The sequence below is a fragment of the Miniopterus natalensis genome, chromosome 2 (assembly GCF_054644295.1).
Source record: "Miniopterus natalensis isolate mMinNat1 chromosome 2, mMinNat1.hap1, whole genome shotgun sequence".
NCBI lineage: Eukaryota > Metazoa > Chordata > Mammalia > Chiroptera > Miniopteridae > Miniopterus > Miniopterus natalensis.
The window spans coordinates 53540961-53566386 of NC_142082.1; the positions used below are offsets into that span (position 1 = coordinate 53540961).

At 35.0% G+C, this 25426-nt stretch overlaps 1 protein-coding gene across 4 annotated transcripts in view; it reads left to right on the forward strand.

Moving 5' to 3' along the window:
• KLF12 (KLF transcription factor 12) overlaps positions 1 to 25426 on the forward strand; it is a 387098-nt gene that overhangs the window by 18672 nt on the left and 343000 nt on the right. For 3 of the 4 annotated variants that reach the window (XM_087814298.1, XM_087814300.1, XM_087814299.1), the window contains exon 2: positions 4676 to 4716. The exons of the other annotated variant lie outside the window; for it this stretch is intronic. The gene's annotated coding sequence lies outside the window, so the exon portion shown is untranslated. The remainder of the gene's footprint in view (positions 1 to 4675; positions 4717 to 25426) is intronic. 4 annotated transcript variants of the gene reach the window in all.

The window sequence follows — 25426 nt, forward strand, 5'->3', positions numbered from 1 at the left end:
TTTGGCTACTTTACTTATTTTATTATTTTTTCATAATTTTTTTAAAAACTATTTCTGCTCTGTTTTTTCCTTGTTTCTCTTCATGACTTTTAGCTTATATTTTGTCAGTTCTCTGTCCTCTTTTTTTTCCTTAGTTCTTTTAAAAAAAATCTCCTTTGTGACTATGATGGCATTGAACTTAGAAATATTGTTCTGATATGTCCTTTGCTATATACTGTGTATTTCTTCTTTTTTCCCCCAAATTTTAGAATTTTACTTTATAATTTTATTATAATTTAGATTGTAACTTTATTATTGATTTCTTTTTTGAGTCAATGTCTTTTTAAATTTCTGAATGTTAACTATTTTAGGTCTTTAATTTTGTATCAAAAATTTTTTAAATTAACCTTTATTGTTGAAAGTATTACAGATTTCCCATTACCCCCCATTCGCCCCCTCTATCCCACTAAAGCCCCCTCCCCAAGCCTTCACCACTATTGTCTGTCCATGGGTTATGCATATATGCATATAAGTTCTTTGGTTAATCTCTCCCCCCCACTTTCCTCTGAAATATTTCAGTCTGTTGCATGCCTCAGTGTCTCTGGATATATTTGTTTGTCAGTTTATTTTGTTCATTAGATTCCATGTATAAGTGAGATCATGTGATATTGTCTTTCTGTGACTGGCTTATTTCACTTAGCGTAATACTCTCCAGGTTCCTCCATGCTGTCTCAAAGGGTAAGAGAGCCTTCTTTTTAATAGCTGCAAAGAATTCCATTGTGTAAAAGGGAAGCCACTGTATAGGAAAGCATATTTGCCAATGATACATCTGATAGGGGTTAATTTCCAAAATATATAAAGTACTCATACAATTCAACAAAAGGAAAGCAAACAGTCCAATTAAAAAATGGGCAGAGGACCTGAATAGACACTTCTCCAAAGAGGGCATACAAATGGCCAAGAGATATATGAAGAAAAATGCGCAACGTTACGAATTACCAGAGAGATGCAAATTAAAATGACAATGAGGTACCACCCCACACCTGCCAGAATGGCTACCATCAATAAATCAACAAACAAGTGCTGGCGAGGATGTGGAGAAAAGGGCACCCTAGTGCACTGCTGGTGAGAATGCAGACTGGCGCAGCCACTCGGGAAAACAGTATGGAGATTCCTCAAAAAATTCAAAATGGCACTGCCATTTGACTCAGTGACCCCACTTCTAGGAATATATCCTAAGAATCCTGAAACACTAATCAGAAAGAATATATGCACCCCTATGTTTATAGCAGCATTATTTACAATAGCTAAGGTCTGGAAACAGCCCAAGTGCCCATCAGTACATGAGTGGATAATTTTGTATTTACATTTAAATTTTGATTTATATTCAGAGACTGTAACTTGTAAAACATTCTAACGTTTAAATCACTGTGATTTTTATACCTAAGTGTATGGTTTATTTTTACAGTGTTCTGTAGCTATTTGAATACAGTATTTTCTCTATCAAGAAATGTGATATTTTATTTTTAATCTCTTAAATTGAGTTTATTGATTTGTTTTAAATTATTTTATGTTCTAACTTTTTTTCCTGTTAAATTTGGTTACTTTAAAAAGTGCTATGTTGAGTTCTACATTCTAATCACATTTTTATATATTAAAATTTTAAAATTTATTCTTAGTTATATTAAAATTATGTAATGTAAGTCTCATAAAATTTACCCTCTTAACCATTTTTAAACGTATAGTTAAGTATATTCACATTGTTGTGACACAGGTGTCCAGAACTTTTTCATCTTGCAAAACTGAAACTATACCCATTAATCTCCCCATTCCCTTCCCCCATCCCCTGGCATCCACCGTGCTACTTTCTGTTTCTATGAGTTTGACTGTTTTAGACACCTCATATAAGTAGAGCCATATCTTGCCTTTTTGTGTCTGGCTAATTTCACTTAGTATAATGTCCTCAAAGTTCATCCATGTTGTAGCATGTGTCAAGATTTCCTTTTTAAGGATAATTTTACATTGTATCTATATACCACATGAATATGGGTGTACAAATGTTATTCAGGGCCCTGTTTTAAATTCTTTTGAGTATACAACCAGAAATGGATTATTTGTATATTGAAGTAATTCTCTGTTTAATTTTTCAGGAATTGCTATACTGTTTGCCACAGCAACGGTACCATTTTGCATTTCTGCCAGCAATTCACAAGGGTTTCGGTTTTTCTACATCCTTGCTATTGCTTGTTATTTTCTTGATTTTAAAAAAAATAGCCATTCTAATGAGTGTGGAATGGTATCTCATTCTGGTTTTGATTTGTATTTTCCTAATAATTAATGATATTGAGCATCTTTTCATGTGCCCATTGGTCATTTGTATATCTTCTTTGGAGAAATTCCTATTTAAATCTTTGGCCCATTTTTTTAGTTGGATTTTAGTTGTTGTTGCATTGTAGGGATTGTTTGTATGTGCTGGATATTAATCTTTTATCAGATATGATTTGCAAATATTTTCTCCCATTATGTGGATTGCCTTTCCACTCTGTTGATAGAATCCTTTGATTCACAAAAGCTTTCAGTTTTGCTTTAGTCCAATTTATCTTTTTTTTTCTTTTGTTGCCTATGATTTTGGTGTCATAGCCAATAAGCTATTTCCAAATCCATTAGCATGGAGCTTTTTTCCTATGTTTTGTTTTAAGTTTTAGTTTTTGGTGTCTTCATTAATTTTTTTATAGCTTTGCTTATAACCTGTGTATTATTTGATAACATATAAATACATGACTCTCTTTAAAGTTTTTTTTTGTATTGAATGCCTTTAAAATTAACTTTATCCTAGACTGATATTAATATTGTCATTACCATTTTTTCTTTTTGAGGAAGAGTTTGTACTTGATATTATTATACCAATCTACTTATTCTGTATTCACTCTCACTTTTTAATTTGTTTTTTTAAAGTATATTTAGTGATTTTTTTTTTTAGTGTCCAGGTTTTTCTTTTAACTCACTTTATAACCTCTTCTTTTTAGTAGTCACAATTAACATAATAACAATTGTATCTGTGTTTTTCTTAATTACAATATTTTAGTCATTTTTTGCCTACTTTTCCTTATTTTTGTGAATTTTATCAAATTGATATGTATTTCTGTTTATTTCCTACATGACCTCCATTAATTTGGAAGATACACTGTACTATGCCATAGACTAATAGTCAGTATTCCTTCCTTAGCTTCATGTTTATAGCTGCTGTTAGCTCAGATATTGCTGATGTGTGAGAAAAAAAATGCACCATTTCCTTAAGTCAACTCTGACCAAAAATTGTTATAATATATACTATACTGCCATCACCAGAACATTTTAGTAATGAATATACCAATCTCTGATGTCTACAATGTGAAGGGCCCCCTCTTAATGTGATGCCCTTGGTTGGAAATAGCTTGTTGTGGTAAGAATAGGAAAAATAGATTTTTTACTGTATATTATAGTAAGGTCACTGCCATTTGTTTTACATTATCTCCTTTGTGGGTTTTCATGATCTTGATGCCCTGGTATGCTGCGGTACTAGGGATGGTTTATTCTAACAATATGAGTCTATGGATACATTGCACTTCTAGCATTATTTAATAATTTGCTGGGTTCATGGGTCTCTTTAGTTAAAAATGCAGTCCTTGAAAAGAAAAATTACTTTAGTCCTAATTACAGTTTTGAAATTGTTATCCCAGTTTCTAACCCAAATTTGAAAATCATAGCAATCTTTGATCTCTGTATGGTTAAAATATTTTCTGAAAAGTCTTTTAAAGAGTTATAAAATCTTGAACTGTATATTGGGAACAAAGTCATGGAAATAAATGCCTTCTCATTGAATATTTATAATGTGAATGGGATTATGGGATTATATTTAGATCCTGTCTTTGTTTGAGCTGCCATAACAAAATTCCATGGGCTGGATGGCTTAGACAGCAGACATTTATTTTATCACAGTCCTGGGGACTAGAATTCCCAGAATAATGTCCAGCAGGATTGGTTTTTGATGAGGTCTTTCTTCCTGGCTTGTGTCTTTACATGGCAGAGAGAGAGAGAGAGAGCAAGCTAGCTCTGGTGTTCCTTCTTATAAGGGCACCAGCCTTATTGGATTAGACAGTAGTCATATGACCTCATTTAACCTATATTTACCTCCTCTGAGGCCCTATCTCCAAATATAGTCACAGTGAAGGTTAAGTCTTCAATGTATACATTCTGGGTAGACACAAACAATTCATAAGAGACCCAAAGCCTAAATTCTTGAGAAATAAGGCTTTAACTCGTGGTTAAGTTTTTCATAAGGGGGTGTTCTTAATAATTTGACTGCCTACTACTCAAATAAAATCACACATGGTGTAAAGCAGTCATGACCATAGATAAAGAATTTAAAGAGATTGAAACTTCATCTAGAGAGTCTTTACAGAATGACTGTATGAACAAAAAAGAGTTGATTTGTGAGCAAAGATACATAACTTTGGGCTTTTTTCCTAGGAATAAAGAAATGGTCTTCAAAGATTTGTTGTTGGGCACTATGCAGAACCCACAATTCTTAGGGTTCAGCCAGGAAATGTGGTTTCAACTTCTGTGTATGCCTTAGTGATTGCTTTTCAAACGGGACATCAGCAAAGAAGAGAAGGAAATAAAGGCTTTACTTTTTCTATTTTTCTTCTCTTTTTAGGGGTTTATCCAGAGGATAACTTTATTTCATTTGGATATAAGGCAGGAAAAATGAACACATTTATTGAATGTACAGTGCAGTGGGTTGAATAGTGGCTCTCAAAAAGATGTCTAAATCCCTAGAACATGCAGATGTTACCTTATTTGGAAAAAGGGTCTTTGCAGATATAATTAAGGATCTTGAGATGAGATCATCCTGGATGGCCTGGGTTGGCCTTAAATCCAGTGATGTGTCCTTATAAGAGTCAGAAGAGGAGAAGGCCATATGAAGCTAGAAGGAGAGATTGGAGTGATGTGGCTACAAGCCAAGGAACACTAAGATATACTAGCAGCCACCAGATGCTGGAAGAGACAAGGAATGGATTCTCACTTAGAGCCTTCTGGGAGAATGTGGCCCTGTCATCACCTTGATTTTGGACTTTTGGCGTCCAAAATGGTGAGAGAATTATTTCTGTTGTTAGCCACCAAGTTTGTAATAATTTGTTGGGTCAGCCACAGGAAACCAATCCCCTTCCCCATGGGGAAGGCATTCTGGTAAATGCTAGGGGTACAAAGTTGAGCAAGACAAGGTTTTTGCTACCAGGAATTCAATTTATTTTTATTTTTTTTGAAAATTAAATCAAAATGTTACAATAAATTGTGAAATAAAAGTTTGTATAGAGTATTCTGAAAGTGTTGAAGGGTGCAGCTAACTTTGTTAATTGGGAGGATTCATTGAGGAAGAAACTTTTGATCTGAGTTTGAATGAAGAGTGTACTAGAAGAAAGTGGCTGGAGAAGTTAGAGGGAGGGGAAAAGTGTACGAAATAGCATGCCCTGCTCCTTTAACTCCCACCTGTGAGGTGAGCACTCCATCTAAAATCTCAGTGTTTTCAAGTGTTAAGAGTAGAGCAGTTTCCTGAAGTCACATTGACATTCTAAGCTGCCATATTTGAAAGTCTAGGAGTCTGTCTCTGTATTAAATATAAAAATATATTTAAAAAATCACCCTCCACCCATGCCTAATCACTTATTCTTCTGGCTCAGACCCTTTGGCAGCTTAGAGTGTAGTGTGAATCAGTGGCCTACACATGAGGCCACAATTATAAAGAACTCTTTATACTCTGTGATGGGGGCGTCAATAAACTTTTGTATAACAGGACTAAAGGTAGATATTTTAGACATTTCTGGCTTCATAAGGTGTCTGAGGGTGTGTGCATATATATGTGCATGTTTATTTGTGTGTGTATTTGTGTGTGTGTGTACTGCAAATACACACACACATATTTATAACCCTTTTGTATATATATGTGTGTGTGTATATATATACACACACACACATAGAGATATTTTACAACTCTTAAAAATGTAAAAGCTGTTCTTGGAGAGCAGGCCTTATAAAAACAGGCCACTGTCTCTAAAGTCTGCTGACCCCTGTTCATGATACAATAATCTATTAAATTAGGGATCCTTTTTTCTTTTGAAAGGAGAGTTAAATATTTCTGCTATATAGAACAAACATTAAATACGAATTATTTTAAAATCTGAGCCAAGGTATGATTGATTGAAATTTATGGCATTCTAACCTTAAACAGATACTAAGTTTCCAAATGGCCAGAAAAGCACTTAAGTTTTCCTTAACATCTTTGCCTTTGTAATAAATGGAACTTAAAAAATATATTTCAAGAATCCAAAAAGAAAGAGGAGGTATGCCATCCTTACAATTTCTCTAATACTACCACTTTGAAAGACTACATTTCTAGTTTAACTAATAACACGTTTAAAAGACCACTCCTTTTTCATTGATACAGATGTTTCCCTATGTGAGATGTTGTATTGTACTTTTAAAGACACTGCAAATAAATTGTGTTCTTTAGGGTGAATGATTAATTGGACATTTCATATCATCTCTTGAAAGAGCTTTGCTATTAGATTGTCTTCTCTTTTTTCACTCATAGCTCCTGAAATGTCTCAAACAAAGTAATTGTCACTTTAGAAATTGTCAACAAATTGTTTTAGGATTATTTTCAATTCTATTAAGGTAACCTAATATAGGTGTCTCAAAGATGACTTATTTTTAGTTCCTATAAAACAATGACAAAGTAGGTATTATAAAAACTTCACACTGTACTTAAAATGAAAAGAATATGAAGGGTATTGCAAAAGATGTCTTACAGTTCAAACTTTCTCTCATGCTATAGTACAGTTTCCATGTGTTTCTTTTTCCCCACTGAGGATATAGAATTCAAGTGAAGCACTAGTATTTGCTAAGGCAAAATTATATTTTATTGGATTATATTGGATACAAATTATATTTTGGAAGTTAATCTCAAATACAGAGTTAGAATACTTGCTAATTAGTCTCTTATGCTTCATGTGGTACTTATGTCTTATTTCTGGACTGCAAGCTACTAACTCTTAGCCTTGGACTCATTCTTCTTAATTGTAGCCATATCTGTCACGCTAACCTCCTTTCAAAGGAAAACCCAAAGTCATTTTTGTTTAATTTTGACTAACTCTAGTACGGTTGGTGAAACCTGGCAAAAAGAATTAGAATCCTATTTCTTCCAGGGCCTGTTTAGTTATTGAACTCCACTACATATCTGTAAAATGGGAATAATATCTATTTTGGATTTGTTGAGAGGATTACAGAAGCTGTGTCCAAAGCATCATCACTGTGTCTAGCCAATAGATAGCAGCAGGTATTATTATTATTATTATTTTGAATTTATTGCAGTGACATTGGTTAATAAATTTATACAGGTTTCAGGTATACAATTCTATAATACATCATCTGTATATTATATTGTATGTTTACCGTCCCAATTCAGGTCTTCATCCATCACCATTTATCCCCCCTTTATTTTTTTCTACCTTTCCCCACTCCTCCTTCCCTCTTGCAGTCACCATACAACTGTTGTCTGCCTCCATGAGCCTCTTTATTTTTCCTTTGCTTGATAACTTCACCCCTCTCACTCAGCCCCCAACTCCCTCCCCTCTGACAGCAGCAATCAGTCAGTTCTCTGTACCCATGAGTCTGTCTACACTCCAGTAGTTTATGTTATACATTAGGTTATATGTATTACGTTATACATATAAGTGAAATCATATGGTACTTGGCTTTCTCTGGCTGGCTTATTTCACTCAGCGTAATGCTTTGTATGTCCATCCATACTGTCACAAAAGGTAAGATTTCCTTCTTTGTTATGGTTTTGTAGTATTCCATTGTGTAAATATACCTCATCTTATTTATCTGCTCATCTACTGGTCGACATTTGGGCTGCTTCCAAATCTTGGCTCTTATAAATAATGTTGCAGTAAACATAGGATTGCATATATTCTTTCAAATTAGAGTTTTGAGTTTCTTCTTATAAATTCCCAGATGTGGAATCACTGGGTCATAAGGCAGTTCCATTTTTAATTTTTTGAGGTAACTCCATACTGCTTTCCACACTAGTTGCACCAATCTGCATTCTGACCAACAGTGCACTGACGTTCACTTTTCTCCATACCCTCGCCAGCACTTGTTTGTTGATTTATTGATAGCCATTCTGACAGATGTGAGGTGATATCTCGTTGTGGTTGTAATTTGCATCTGTCTAATGATTCGTGATGATGAGCATCCTTTCATATTCTGTTGGCCATCTGTATGTCCTCTTTGGAGAAGTGTCTCTTCAGGCCCTTTGCCCATTTATTAATTGGATTGTTTGTTTTTTTGGTGTTGAGTTTTGTAAGTTCCTTATAAATTTTGGATATTTTAAGCCCTTATCAGATGTATTGGCAAATATGTTCTCCCATTCAGTGGATTGTCCTTTCATTTTGTTGATGGTTTCCTTTGCTGTGCAAAAACATTTTCAGTTTGATGTAGTCTCATTTGTTTATTTTGTTTGTTTGTTTCCCTTGCCCTAGTCGATGTATTAGAAAAAAATATTGCTGTGAGAAATGTCCGAGATTTCACTATGTTTTCTTCTAGCATTTTTATGATTTTGAGTCTAACATTTAAGTCCTTAATCCATTTTGAATTTATTCTTATGTGTTGTGAAAGGTGGTCTAGTTTCATTTTTTTGCTTGTATCTGTCCAGTTTTCCCAACACCACTTATTGAATAGACCATCTTTACCACACTGTATGTATTATTATTAGACAGTTCTTATTCTCCAATCTAGAGGAAAAGACAAACACATGGATAACTTCTAAAGTTAAGCTGTGATAAGAACCGTAATCCTTGTAGTAGAGGGAAAGTAATGATAATTCCTATTAGAGGTTCTAAGACTGCTCTGTAGAGGGATGGCCTATGAGCTGCACATTGTTGGGTGGGTTGCTTTTTAATGGGTGGAGGGAGAGGAAAGGGCTGTCTAGGCGCAGGAAGCAGCTTGAGCTCAGGGTGAGGCAGGAAGTGCTGGGTGTGTATAGGGCTGAGGTCCACTGGGGCGGGCTTAGCCCACAAAAATGCTTTCCTTGGAAATATACAATGCTTTCAGAGATTTAAGCTAACAGAGAAACATGAGAAAATTTTCCTTAAAAATTTTATATTTCCAATGTTTTTGAAACATTTGAGGTCTTATAACCAGTGGTTGGAGCTTACCACCTTTCCTTAATCTCACATTATTTTAATTACTGTATTATAGACATTTTAATACAGTTTAGTTAAAATCTTCCATTATTTTAAAACAATGTCTTAGCTCTTATTGCCACTTTATTCTTCCATATGATTTTTATAATTATTTTATTTCCCCAGAAATATGGTATGTATTTAGTTAATTTAAACCTTATTTTATGTTGTCTTTCAGTAAAGTTTAGCAACTTTTATGATTTGAGTTCTATAGATATTTTATATTTGTACTTGCTTTTGTAAATATCCTCCTTGACCCTTTATATTTTCTAACTAGTCATTATTGGTATGTACTTGTAGGAAATCTCCACTGGCTTGGATTGATATTTTTATGTTAAAGAAGCATCATTTTCTTTTTACACTAAGAATTGTAATTAAGAATAGATTTCAAACTTTATCAAAGCTTTTGGGAATCTTATGAGATTCCTCTTTGACAATTGATGCTTTGGATTATAGTAGTTGCTTTTCAATAATAAATTAGTAAGTTTTCTATGTTTTATTGTGCTCTGGAATAATTCCCAGAGCATCAGAATGATCTTTTCTTTTAAAAGTTCTTTTAAAATATCTATTCTTTAAATGTTGAGAAACTTTGTTTTTATCTATCTCTTTTTATAATTAACTATTTGTTTTCCTCCACCCCACATCCCACCAAATCTTTTTGTAGTAATTGACCCAGTTAGATTTCCTGCTCTTTTTAAGTCAATATTAATTGATATTCATGGTTACCTCCAAAATAATTTTGTGGCTATTTTGATCTTTAGCAGCATAAATTTAAATATAATAAAATTTTAAAATTTGGTGGTTAAAGCAATTCTTAATTTCATGATTTTTATACTTTATACCTTTAAAAATAAAGTAGTCTCTTTATGAGTCTGTCTCTATTTTGCTTGTTCATTCATTTTGTTCATTAGATTCCACAGATGGGTAGGCGGAGGGGGAGGACAGTGTAGGAGGGATAAAGGGTGATGGAAGACTTGACTTGGGGTGGTGAACACTCAATACAGTGCACAGATGACGTGTGGTGGAATTGTGCACCTGAAACCTGTATAATTTTGTTAACCAGTGTCATCTCAATAAATTCAATAAAAAGAATAAAAAGAAAGGAAAAAAACATTAAAAAAGTAAACTAGTCTATGATTTATTATTTTAAAATATTCAAGTTTAGTACTTTTTTTTTTCTGTTTTCTATTGCACATTCTAATGGTTATTTCAGAGTGATTCAGTTTTTCATTTTGTTATCCATTTTTAGTTAGAAAATATGATACATAAATTCTGCATTTTAGAATTTATTGAAAATTTTTTGTCATGCAGTATGAGTAATTTAGATAGAATTTCCACGTATATTTAGAGACGAGTGTATTTCCTCCTAGTATAAAATTTGATGTGAATGTGTTAACTTTTGTCTTTTGCTCTTAAAAGAGTTCTAGTTGGCTTTTTGAAGAAAAACTATATGTAAATAAGCATTTAGAGTTTCTCAAAGAGTTGTAGAGTAGTTGGAGTCAGTAGGAATTCAGTGGTCTTCTAATTTCCTTATAGTATTGAAAAGTTGATCTAAAGAGATTCCAAGAATACCAGAATGACCTAGTCATGGAGAAATTATTATTATTGCTATTGCAGAGAACATAGCATATATTCAAGCAGATGAGAGATATACATTAAAATAATTTAGAAAGAGCTTTTTTATGATCTCTATTGACTGTTAAGCGTCTATGATACATTTAGTTTCTTTGATGAATAATGCTTGTGAAAAAGTAAAGTGTTGGAAAAAATGTGACCTAATTCTTGAAGATTTAGCTAGCAATTTTTATGGAATGAAAATTAAAGGACCATATGTACTGTGTATGAGCCTAGACTTTGTTACCAAAACAAATTGTCTAACATATCTTGTGACTATTTTTTGTGTTAACACTTGCTTATTTCTTCTGAGGCTTAGTAGGGCGCCTTTGCTGACTTGCTGACTCCGAATGTAAAGGGCCGTGTATGGGAATTTCCCCTTTTTGGGAATTTTTGTCATGCAGTGTGAGCAGCTTCTTCACTTTGCTCCCCATCAGGTTGTTCTCTCACTCAGCTTACTTAGGAGCACCATCCTTCAAGTACAGGGCAGCTGTTACTGGTTTTGTTCCCTTTCCCTGATTCCTAGTTTCTAATATGTGGTTTATTTCTCTAAGCTGCTTGTTAGTCTTTAAATTGATACATACACCTAGACCCCTCACATTTATACAAGTAGAACATAAAATACTCTAATAAGTGATGACTTTTAACATTCCTATTTACTCTTATTTCTGTGGAGATAGTATTATCTTTGAATCCAGCTTATTTCTTTATTTTACCTTAGTGATACTATGATTACAAGTTTTGATTGGAAAGTTTGGAGAAAAATTGCACGGGAACTCTTCTCGGAATATTTGCTCTGAGAAGTTGAATCCTGAATACATGTGTGTCCCATAGAGGCGCTTTTCCTTTTTTCCTTCGAGCTCTGTTGAGTTGAAACTAACTCCCTTGCCAAGACTACACTATGGTAATCCAGAGGAGGAATAAGACAGCCTTTCTTGAATTGTTTGGCTTGGCTGTATTGTACAGGGTGGAGCAAAAGTAGGTTTACATTTGTGAGTACTCAACACACAGAGTTTATTCTTGTATTATTATTTATTAATTATTGTGTTTTCTATATGAACAACTGTAAAACTACTTATGCCCCACACTGTATGGTTGGTCAGTGGGGAGACAGATTTGAGTTACTAAACAGCTTGGTGTCTTTAGAGATAAAGAAAAATACCTAACAATATATACTTGTGTTATAGCAGATGTCTAATAATTATTTATTTTGCATACTACAATCATCTGTTTTCTAGGCAGTCATATTTCATTGGATATGATTTGGTTTATGGTCTTGATAACATGCAGAACTCCTATGAGCAGTTTTGTAAGTATGCATTGATTTCATCTTCAGAAAATGTCATTATTGCTTATCAATAAAATGGACTTTTTGAAAAAATTTGAACATTTGAAAATTGGGGAAAAAATTATGTTTTGAGATGTAGTGTTGAGTAAAAGAAATGAGAATTCAATTATAAAGCACCCTAAATTAGCTTCACTTTTGTTATGTTAGAAACCATTAATTTCATTTTGTGGTGAATTATATTAATTAGGATTTTACCAGTATTTAAAATAATAAACTTTTCAGCAAATTAAATGAAAATTTATGTTAAATATTTGAACTCAATTTAATGTTTAAGATGTCCAGTTTAAAAAATTGATAGAGGCAGCTGTTGAAATACCTGTATTATCAAAAGTCTTAAATATCAGTTTAGATAGTTCCTTGTTTAAAGCTCTGTAAGCATTTTCTATCTACAGGTGAAACATAGATGAAGCCTTTAATAGCCAGTAAGCAAAAAATGTGATCATGAAAGATAATTGACTGTGAGTGCCTTGAGGACAGGGACAGTATTTTAGAATCAGCCTTGAATTCTCTGTTTGGTGGTCTAAGCTGTATGGAATAGGGTAGAGGCTCAATGAAGTGTGTGAAATTCAGTTATACTATTTCCTTTCCACACTGACAATTGCTGTCTCATAACTACCTTGAGTTTATTACAGTAAGAGGTGATGCTGAGAGCATCCATGTCGGCGTGAGTCTCTTCTGTTCTTCTGGGCACATTGTGACCTTAGCCGTGGTATGAGAGGCATTTTTTCCTCCTGTCACTTTACAAAAGTCTTCCTCTTTCACCTTTGGGATAATTAGGCACAGTGCAGTATTTATGCTTTAATTTTTCAGTGCTTGAGTACAGAATTATTTGAACAAGTACTTCATCCTTTCACGGAAAATGCTCTCCTTCAGAAGCTCTGTTTCTTTTAACAAGTTCAGGTTGGAAGCCAAGTAATGCTGTCTCCTCCATCTGTGACTTGGTGCGAGAAGCCAGGAATTCAGTCTCTGCATCCCATTCCATGTGTATTTATGAATTTACTCTTTTACCAGAGACCCTCTCCCTTCCCTTCCCTTCCCTTCCCTTCCCTTCCCTTCCCTTCCCTTCCCTTCCCTTCCCTTCCCTTCCCTTCCCTTCCCTTCCCTTCCCTTCCCTTCCCTTCCCTTCCCTTCCCTTCCCTTCCCTTCCCTTCCCTTCCCTTCCCTTCCCTTCCCTTCCCTTCCCTTCCCTTCCCTTCCCTCCCCTTCCCTCCCCTCCCCTCCCCTCCCCTCCCCTCCCCTCCCCTCCCCTCCCCTCCCCTCCCCTCCCCTCCCCTCCCCTCCCCTCCCCTCCCCTCCCCTCCCCTCCCCTCCCCTCCCCTCCCCCCTCCTCCTCTCCCCTCCCCCCTCCTCCCCTCTCCTCCCCCCTCCTCCCCTCTCCTCCCCCCTCCTCCTCCTCCCCCATTTATTTTTGCATTGTGCATAAACCTACAATAATATCAAGTTATTCCACCGTGTATTCTGTGATGCTTCTAATTAGACCAATTCAAATATGATGATGATGTGATTATATTGAACTTAGCTTTGCTTCTTGTTTTTCACTTCATTAATCAGATTGATATTTTAAGAAAATTTAAGCAAATAGTCTGCAATAAAGTTAGAGAGGATTAGGGACAAAGCTCAATTCTATTTTGGTGGTTACAAAACTCATATAGTTGTATTTCTAGAAAACACTTAAGAGTTCTGAAATGGCTAAATAAGTCACTATATCTTTTGACAGTATATCTCCTGACCTTTCTTATAGATCTTGAGAGATTCATCATTGATCTCCAACTTTTTTTTAGAGATTTATAAATACTGTTGTCTAATAAACTTTGTATTTAATTAGTAAAAGTACAGGTCTCTCTTACCAGCACTGAAACAATCATTGACTTATGCTGTACTTGGACCAGAGATGTACTGAACATAACTGTCACCCAACCCACTGTGAACTGTGCAGCTTATGGTCCAAAAGAAAAGACAGACATCCAACAAATAATTTTAGAAATTAATTAAATTAATGAAAGTGGGTAAAGTGCTACAAAGGAAAGATACACAGTGCTACTGTGGGATCTGTACAGGGCATAAGGGGAGAACTAACCTACTTAGTAATGTTTACTCAAGTTAAAATACGAGAGCCTAGCCAGTCCATGTTTATCTCACAACCACCATTGTTTATTGGCTTCCTGTACTATTCTCTTTTATATTGCTAGTCTATTGCTTCTTAAAATAAATCTAATGAATTTAGAAGTTGATAGATTTAATTAGTAACAGTGTATATATATATATGTTCATGAACTTATACTAAACTAAGGCAATGCTTTCTTGATAGAAAATTATTGACTTCTGAAATTGTATACTAGCTCTAGCTATATTATTTTTCCAGTCTGTAACTCTGGGAAAATGGTGGTGCCAAGAACAGAAATTAAAAAGTTGAGCAAAATGTAGGGGAAGTGGAGACAAATAGAGTAAAAACCGTATTTGTCTTGACCAAGAAAGTGGGATCCTGGTCATTGAAAACTTCCAACATGTATATTAACTGAAACCATATGATATTGAGTAGTTTTTAATTTTTAATGATTCATAGGACACATAAGTCAAGCAATTTTGGTACCATATTCATCTTTATGAATCTTGATTTATGTGAATGTGTAGAAGTATCTTGGTTATTACATGTTGGATAACAGAGCATGAGTTTAACTGTTCACTGAATACCTCTACCTGTCTATACAGGAGTAATGATGCAGTACTCAGAACTATCTAGAAACAGAATGTAGAAATCATTCAAATAACGTATGTGCAACTGGGATGACTCACAAGCCCCCAAAACACTTCATGTGGGAAATTTTGTTACCTGTATATGTTTCTCTATTTTTGTATGGTGTGTGTGTCTATATTTTAATAACAGGATAAAATAAAAGTTATAACCCAGTTTTGGATAGGTGATTATTCCACTAGGAAAAATTGTTCTCATCTTTCTCATATTAAATTCACTTCTTAGGATCTATTACAATGGTATGTTTTAACTAACTCCATCTACTTCTAACAAAACTTCTGTCATTTTTCTCTAAATTGTTATGTAAACTGATGAAGCAGGTCTCATGTTACGATGGGGAGTTATTTGTGTAATCGTACTTTATTTGATGGCGTTATAGTAGATCAAGGCCTTTGAAATTAGGCAGAATTGAATTATGTCTCGCTAATACATATTCATAGTAATTTCGAAGTAGTCTTTTTCATTACAGATTATTTCAAGGAAAAGGAGACATTTTTTTAATTTTGATTTTTTCCCCCTCAAAAAGACCTATAAAGTCAAATAAAAATATCACATTATAAATTAGCCAAATACCTCTAATTGAAGATGTGGACTTTGTTCTTCAAAATTCTCTGTGAGGTGTACTTTAGCTACATAGGAGATTGTCTGCTTGTTAGTGACCATTAATAGCCTGCATGTCCCCGCTCCTACTCTGCTGTTTTAGATGTAGAGTACCTCCGAACAGGCATTTTCCATGTTGCACTGTTGATGCTATTTCTTACCACCTAGACTAACATTTTTGAAATTACAAAATTTTAAAATCAAATCATTATTTTGATTTGATGCCATGAAAAAAACCCTCCAATGGCCAGCTGAAAGTATACTCCTATTTATTTATTTATTTTTAAAAAGTTTAACTGAATGAAATTGCAGTGTCCTAGAATTTGTTTTTTGATCGACATTTTAGAAATAATAATTTTAAAATGTATTTACTTAGAAATAATTTTAAATTTATAGCAAGTTGCATGAGCAGTAAGTGCAGTAGTTAGCATGTCACCATGATTGCATGTGCTTCTTCCCCTCACAGTGCTCCATGTCCTCGAGTGCTACTGGGCACAAAATACAGTAATGTTTTTTGGCTGAATCTGTGCCATTAATGCCTTTAGGACTGTTGTTAGAATATGTGTGTGTGTGTTTTAATTTTCAGCTTAAATCCACACTTATTCTTTCCCAAAAGAGGTGAAGAAGTTGGACAGTCTTCACCATTATGGAACCCTGAGTAGGGGGTAAAACAGCTGAATTACATGCCATGGATTTTATAAAAGGGGAAGAATGATGTTATAGAAATACATTGGAAGTGCTTCCCTAGGACCCTGCACTTAGCATCTTCTTTGTTTCCCAAGATCTACTGAATGAATTGTTTGGTATTTGTGGTGTGGGAATACATACGTGGCCAGGCTAAAGGAATCACTCTGAGAGTTGCAGGTCCTGATATACGACCAGCACTTTGATTTGAGGGTCTCACTTAGTCTTTCTCGCTTAATCGGAGGGTGCCAGCTTATGTTTCTGAGCAAAGTAAGATTTGCATTGTGAGGGGTCTAAATGCTTATGGGGGTTGATGTAGGGCTCTAAAACCATTTATAGAATGATATTAGGAATCTAAGTTGAGCAGTAAAGAATGAGTCTTAAAAGTAGCCTTTCCTAACCTTCAGAAAGTAAACAAGTGTTAATGAAACTTCACTCATTTGTATTATAATACCAGGGCTATGTCATATAACATATTACCACTTTAAGATGTTGGAAATACTGCTTTCCATGTGAACATTTTATTTGTTTGCTTTAATATAGTACCTTTTTAGGTTTTGGAACATAATTGCTTAATTATAGTTTAGTGCTACATAAGTTACCTAGCAAAACATTTTCTAAAAAATGTTAAGCCTATGATGAAGACTCCTTGCATAAAAATTTTAAAAAAGTTTACCAAATTTTGATTTTTTTACAATGGTGCTTTCCTTTGGTATTGACTAAATACCTGGGAAGTATGTATTCCCATCGTGTGGCACAACCTATGCATGAGGTTTGATGCAGCCATTCATTATTCAGCATGCCAATCTCTAAGGCATTAGTCCTAAAGAGTCCTGGAAGCTCCAAGGAGCTTTAGAAATCATCTGTTTTCTGTAGATAATGGAAAAGTGACCGTCACTAGGTTATAGAGCTTGAATACAGTAAAGTCAGAGGCCCAGATAGGACTTTAACTCTCAGGGCTTTAAGTCAAAAGTTATACCTAAGGTCCCAGTGCTTTTGGATTTGGTGGTGGTGATAGTGGTAATAATAATAATAGTAATTATTATTGTTTGATTAGCAGTTTATAACACCAAGCTTTTGTCAAGAGGTAAGCAATACTGATGGTTAGTAATTACATGGACCATTTTTAGCACTTAATTAAAATAGGCGCAATGTCCTCACATCAATGTGTAATTTTAAGATTTTGAGAAGTGAGTTCAGCATTAGCCGTGTCTGATAAACTGAAAATCTGAATTGCCTTTAGCATTATGGCTGAAATGGTTACGTTCCTGGGACCAGGATTCCTGGGATCCTGTGAGGAGGCGAATGGAACAGAGGGAAATTGAGAGCTGCAGTGTCTGAAGATCATTTGGTACTAAGGGCTAACTGTGAGCCAGTCAGATTAATTTAGCTGGTTGGTCGATTACATTTCTCAGTTTCTTGCTGTTTTGGATTTATATGTCTTATAAAAGGGAGAGAATAGAACATTGAATTCTGAATATTTGTGTGTTGGACCAATAGGTGCACCTGTAAGTCAAAAGGAATATTTAAAAAAAAGTATTTGGAGGAGCTGTTTGTGGAATTGGGGCCTGAAGTATGGAACAAGAATGAGTTGCTGCTGATAAAAGTTGCTTTGCAACTGCACATATTTAAATCATAAAAGCACATGAATGTATGTATAACATTTATATTTTAAAGTATGCTGCATGTTGAAATGTTTGTGAAAATACTTAAAAATGTGTTAAAAGTGTTGGAATGTAGTGTCTGAGTCTCATGAAGCAGCAAGTGTAGCATTTGGGTCTGTGGGCCAGGGTTGTGATGCTTTATACTTTCCTGAGATTCAGTAAAGGTTTTTAGAAATTGGAAACTGTTCAAACAAACTGTCATTATGTCTACAGTTCATCCGTGTTGTGATTTGTGCCTCAGTTTTCCTCCTTTATTAAGGAAAATCAAGGTGGTTGATTAAATAAAAAGTCAGAGCAAGCTTAGGTATTTGTGGACCTAGCAGAGATGGGCCCACATTCTCAGAGTTAAAAATATATTTTCAGATGTTTGTAGAAGGGATACTCTGCTGAACGTTCTGAAAATGCCATGTCTTCATGTCACCTCTATAAGATGAGAGTGCAACAAAAGATCCTTATTTTACACTAGTCATAAAGTCCTTAAAAAACTACCAGTTTTGCCATCTTTGAACATGGCTCTTGGAGGTTTTTTTCTGAGACAAAGTTGTTCTGAACTTGGTATTTTATATTAATTTTTAAACTAAATTACCACATGTGAGCTAGGCATTTCCCCTTTATTAAGAGTTAGAAACAGAGAAGTAACTCAGCCAAGGAAAGAGATTTGGAATTTGAACCCAGAAATCTCTGACCCGATGTTTCTAGTAAGGCCAAGTTTTTAACTTTTTGTCTCATCTTTCACATAATGAATTAAGCTAAATGCCACAAACTGAGGGGCACTTACTGAACTAGATCATAAGTTGCTTTCCAGCTTTTTGGAGCTCTGTGGGCAGGCTTTTATTCTGTTCTTCCATCACCCCAGGAGGAGAAGCAGGCTGAGAAAGTGATAGTCTCTTCATTGTGGTATCCATGATATGGAAGGTAATTTTTTTTCCTTCTAAGAAGCAGTAACCACATGTGTGAGCCAAGGATAAAAGAAAAACGACATTGGTAGAATTTTCTTGCTGTAGGTATAACCTACTTAGTTTCCTAGGAGACAGAAACATGATTTATAAATATTGATTTGAAAAGGCTTGAAGGAAATCCTAGGCCATTGTTTCTGCCTTTAAAATTCTCTGAGGAGATCAAGTTACGTTATTGAATCTTTAATGACCACATTTTATTTAGAATACATCTTGCATATGAGGTGATTCAGTGGAATTTGGATTGAGGTTCATTGTAATTGTAGTATTTGGTGCTGTGTTTTTTTTCTATGTTAGAAAAATAGAGGACCTTCCCCCCCCCCCCCCCCCCCCGTGGTTGGGTATAGTCTAGTCACCTTTTGTTTTCTGAGCACCATGCTAAATGCCAGGGAAAGGGACAGAGTACAAAGGAAGATTAAACAATTTAAGAGAGAGCTTAGAGTTTAGTTAGAATTATTTTATGGAAAACTTTCACAATTGTTTGAACCCGGTACCTTTCAGTATCACCAATTCAGATGAAAGCATTCTGAGTTTTATAACTAAAGGGGGAAGAAGAGAACCTCCCAAAACAACCTCTGAGTACTTGTCAGCAAAGTAGCATAACCAAGAGGAACTGCTCAGGATGTGTGTAAAAGTTGAGCCTCTTTAGAACAGAAGAGCTAGCTTGGGACATGATGGGAGATGGTAGGAATCTGGGTGGGGAAAACTCTACCATCTCAAGAGTATTTCATGAAGGTGTAAGAGATACAGGGTTTGTTGTGTGTGTGTGTGGGGGGGGACTGTGTGTCCTTGACAGTATCACAATACCATGCTGAACACAACCCAACACACCCAGCCCGATTCTGCAATCAGATATGGGGCTTGGCAGAGGTCACTCCTCACTGTAACTGGTGTTCAAAATGGTGACTACAAGTCACTAAGAATAGTTTGTTTTCCTTACATTCTTTCTAAGGAGTTGGAAACATGTAACACCATTTAGAAACATGGCCTTTAAAAATTAGAATTTAAAACATGGTACTGAAAAGTGTTCACTTTTAAACTGGTAACAAAAGTGCAGCCATGTTAGAGTACTTTCTCCTTGAGGATTCTAGATAATTGAGGTTTTGCTGAACACAGTTTCATTGTCATAAACCCCTGACATTTCTAATCTGAAATCCCATGTGGAGTTTTCAGTCATATCTCAAGAAAGACATGGATGTGAAAAAAGGGGAAATGAATTTATCTTTGTTCTACCTGGAGATTTAAAAGTGTAAACTTTTCAGGCTGGAAGGTATATGATCAGAGTCTATAAAGTGTAGACTTTTTATTGATCAAATTTCAGAAATGGAAATTAGAACTGAGGTTTCCTGTGAAATGTGAAAGATTAAGTGCAAAACAACTGAAAGGAAATAATACTGCATACCGTGAGTAGAATAATTATAGAACATATTACTTATGTGAGGTGTTTTATGCTGAAAATGTGTAGCTTCAAAAATGCTTTCAAAATGTAGCCAAATCAGTAGAACAGTAGATCTAAGAGCTTTTCTAGTTTGGGGGGCGGAAAAGCACATTTACTGAGTGCCTCCTATGCCCCAGACATTGTGCTTCATTGTGTGGATTCCTCGCCCAGTCCTTTCCCCTTTGAAATGCACAAGGTGGTGAGAGGAGACAGCTCATGCTGTATAGAAAGAAAATGCAGAGTGCTGTGGAAACCTGTTGTGCTCAGATCACTTCTTCTCTGTGAAGGCCATGTGCATATGCTTTTTAAAGCTAGGAGCTATCGTTTTTTCTCAATTCTTGAAGATTATATATTTTGTAGTTATTAATAATAAAACCACTGTCCTTGCTGTCTCATCTGCCAAGTGATTAAACTATAGATAATTTTGAGTGAACAAGATTTAAAAAATTATCAGCTTTGTTTGCATGTATTTGTGTGTATGACAAATATGGTATAGTTATTTTTTCCGTTGTCTTCACAAGTACACCTGGTGCGCTCTGAAATATTTGGGAAAACTAGTCATTCTAAGGAAGGAATGACTTTCATGTGTTTGTAATTAGTAACTTATGTTGAAATTGGAGTGGTTTAAATAGTAGGTTGCTGTTTAAACCAAAATAATGCTCATTTGCATTGGTTTGTATTTTTCTTTCTTTTACCTATCTAGATAAATTGGCCTGAGGTAAAATGTATCGATTATAGTCCCTCTCACTGTATACAGTTTTTAGGTTCAATTCTTGACTTTATTTTCTTTTTTGCATGTGATGATGTGTTTTGGAAAACATTAGAATATAAGAGCTGAAATATTCTTTAAAAATTAATTTAGTCTAATTCCTTCGTGTTACTTATAAGCATATGATAATGACTATATTATGGTTATTTATAGTTTACAAAATTGATTTTTATTAATGGGAACTCCAGCTTTGTTCATATCTGTAATCTCCGTGTTTTAATTTTTTTTTTAAATTTATCTTTATTGTTGAAAGTATTACGGAGGTCCCCTTTTCCCCCCATTGATTCCCTCCACCTCACTTCCACCCCCCCCCACCAGGCCTTCCCCATACCAATGTCTGTGTCCATAGTTTATGTGTATAAGCATATAAGTTCTTTGATTAATCTCTCCCCACCCACTCCCCCACCCCTGCCTTCCTTCAGTTTCTTTATTCTTTGTGTCATGTTATTTTGGACATTAATGTCAGCAAAGGCAACTAAAAAGGAACAATGGAATCTCCATTGGAACTGAGAGACTTTAGATTTGTATGTGTCCCTGTCAAATATATTGATTAATAAATGGAAAGTAGTTGTAAGAACTAAGAGACACTAGGTATGATTTCTTCACAGAGGTGGCAGAGGGAAGAGGACAGGCCCGTTTTTGATGGGGAAAGAAGAGGAACATGAGAAAAGTGAGGAAAATAGTCGAATGTTTTGTACTAATGAAAAAGTAGGAGACAAGGTGTATAACCCAGAGTCATCTTTCTTCCCCAGGTTTTGGGTATACTGATCCCAGTCTATCCCAAAAAGATGATTTAGCCTCCTAAAGATGTCCATGGTGACTTTTTTTGTACCTCACTAGAACAAGTGAAACAACCCCCGCTATACTACTGCTATCCAGTTTAATCTTTAGCAGGCACTTAACTTGGGCTGGTGGTGGTAGATTGTGGAGCTCTACTTTGCATTCAGTGAGGGGTCTGATGGAACTTTTTGAGTATGGCAGCAACATGGTGGAAATATTAATGCGAAAAGCTTAACCTGAGCGGCATGCAGATTGGATTTAATGGGGAGAAACTGGAGTCAAGAAGACTAGGTAGAAAATAAAAATTCTGGTCTAGCCTAAAATAAGGAATTCTTAGAATTCAAGAAATAGGTAGAATTAAGTGCATTTTATGAAGAGTATTTTGACTCCTGAGAATACAAATGTGGAGAAAGAAATGGAGAGATAAAGGATTCTCAAGTTTTAGTACTGGGTGATTATGAGAATGGCGATACCATTCACATAGGGCCATTGCAGGAGAGCTGATTTGGGGTTGGATTCTGAGCTCAATAATGGTCATATTATACATATGAGTTGATAGTGGATCCTTTGAGTGGATGTGTGCTCATATCATTCGAATTATGGAACTGGAATTCAGGTAAAATATGTGAGCTAGAAAAGTTTTGAGCATAAATTTTGCGTGAAGCTTTGAGACATGATATAGTACACGACGGGGAAATACCGCTTGCCTTTCTTCAAACACTTCCTTCCAAGATTATATTTCTGCTCCACTGTTTACCAGCATTTCCAAACTATGTGATTTAGCTAAATTAAGATGTATTTGATTATGAGTAAATAAAAGGAACTTCGGTTGCCTGATAATAGAGTTCAGAGGTAGGTAAGTCTTCAGGATTAGTTTGATTTAACATCTCAACAGTATCAAGGACAGATCCAGTTTCTATCTCTGTCAGTTTTAACGTCAGTCTGGCTCCTCCTCAAGGGTGCAGGAGTGAGAAGGAAGGCATCTCGTTTTCCACTTGTAGTGTGAGAAGTTGGTTTCTGGCAGCTCTCTCAGAAGATGAGGAAGCTTCTTTCTCAAGTACCACTGGTAACAAAGACACTGTAGTTTACCATGACCATGGGATGTTTTCCCATTTATTCAGATCTTCCTTAATTTCTTTCGACAATGTTCTGTAGTTTTCAGAGTATAGATTTTTGTATTCCTTTGTTAAATTTATTCTTAAGTATTTTATTATTTTTGATGCTATTGTAAATAGGGTTGCTTTTTCTTTATTGAGGTATAACTGACATATAACATGCTAGTTTCAGATGTACTACATAGTGATTTGATATTTGTATATATTGGGAAATGATCACCACAGTAACTAGTTAACATTTGTCACCATACATAGTTACAACTTTTATTTTCTTGTGATGAGAACTTTTAAGATTTACTCTCTTAGCAACTTTCAAATATGCAATACAGTACCATTCCCTGTAGGTTGAATTGTTTTCTTAGTTTTATTTTTGGGTTGTTCATGCAAGTATATAGAAACACAGTTGGTTTTTGTATGTTGATCTTGTTTCCTGCAACCTTGCTGAACTAATTTATTAGCTCTAATTTTGAAAATGAATTCCTTAGGAATTTCTATATGCAGGATCATTTTATCTGTGAATAGAGTTAGTTTTACTTCTTTCTTTCCAATCTAAATCGCTTTTATTTCTTTTTCTTGCCTAATACCTCTAGCTAGAACTTTCAGTACAATGTTGGAGAGAAGTGGTGAGAGCAGGCATTCTTATCTTCTTACTGATTCAAGATGGTGGGGCAGGGGTGGAGTTTCTAGTCTTTAACCATTAAGCATTATATAATTTTTTATTTTTTGTAGATGTCCTTTATCATGTTAAAGAAGTTTCCTTCTATTCCTAGTTTGTTGAATGTTTTTATTGTGAAAGTGATTTGGAATTTTTCAAATGCTTTTACTGCATTTATTAATATTATGTGTTTTTTAGTCTATTATTTTTAGTTATATAGTTAATTTAGTTATCGGTGACTAATGTAATTTTTCTTTATGGGCTTATCTAGGCACACACATATTAAATACAATTGCATATGAATTAACAATCATTATATTTTGAAGATTTTTTTGTTTTGTTTTAGGATTGGAAAGAGACCACAGTGACACCTATTTTTTGAATGGAATGACAAAATCTGTTGTATTCATAAACCTGGTGTGTTTTCGGCTCTCATTTTTTTTTTTGGTGAGCGTTTTTCTTGTCTCTGTGTGTGTATGTATAGGATTTATTTAGCCCATCGTTTCCCTTAATAACAATGACTGTATTGTAGTATGGTTAAAGTAAAGTGAATGTAATGGAGACTAAGCGCAGATTTGTATTTGGTGTTTTATTACTTTCTTGGATGATTAGAACATGAGAATTATACAAATGATAATTGCACAGTTCCACTAGAGATAGCACAATAATTTTTTGCACAGGTTTCTTATTTTTTCAAGAGCTTGGAATACAATACAGTTGTTTACAATACAATCCAAAAAATTAAAGCCTATTGTTCTGTAACATCCCCATATGGATACAATTGAAGTTTGTATATTTAATCATAATTATTTGTGAGTGATTTTAACACTTCAGAGTGCTTTCTCATTTGTTATCTAATCTGGTCATCATCAAAGCCTTGTAAACAATGGTAGAATTAATATGATCTTAATTTGTCAGACAAACAAATTCAGTCATTGAACAACCTTAAAGTTGCAGATCTATATAGTAGCATTGGAAAAATAGTAACCTAGAGGTTCAGAATCCTAGCCCTGTGTCCTTCTTATAAATCAAATTATGCCCATAAGAGTATCATCTAATGACCATATTTTGATTTCTGGATTGCCCCAGTCTTTCTTTTTGTTCTTTGGTATGCTAGAGTAGAAAGATAGCAGCAGACAGCATCGTCACTAGCACAGTTGTTTCTGTGGTGGATTAAATGCCTCTGAAAGGTGGAATTTATTCTTAGTGGAATTTTCCTGTAGGTTTGCTAAGTAGTAAAAATTGCTTGGTCTCTGGTCTGAGCTTTCATGGAGTGTTTAGCAGACTCCTGCCCTTTAGGATCTCACAATGTGGAGAGAGAGAGCAGGCCATACTTTTGTCCCAGCCTGTAGGATACCACTCCCTCCTCCAATTACTCATCCTTGTGAAGTTTCTAAGAATAAGAGTATATTGGTAAAACTGCCCTGGATCATGCCCTCATTAGTGTTTTTGTTAAGAACATACCTGGCAGTTCCTTCTTTGCTGCTCATTAGCTATTTGTGCACTCAGTGGGGCTTCATTATAGCCCAGTTCTGGCTTCCTCTGCACTGTGCTCTGAGAAACACCAATTCATTATGTATTAATACTTTATACTTTACAGAGATTCTCATTTGATGCTAACAACTAAAGAACTTACTATCTTTAATTTGCAAATTAAAAAAAACCCTGAAGTTCAGAAACTTGAGTGACATGAGTAGAAGCAGGCACCCACTGGGGCTAGAAACCTGACTTCTGTCAGTTTATAAACTCCTTGAGAACAGGGAGTACATTTTAATCACTGTTTTAGTC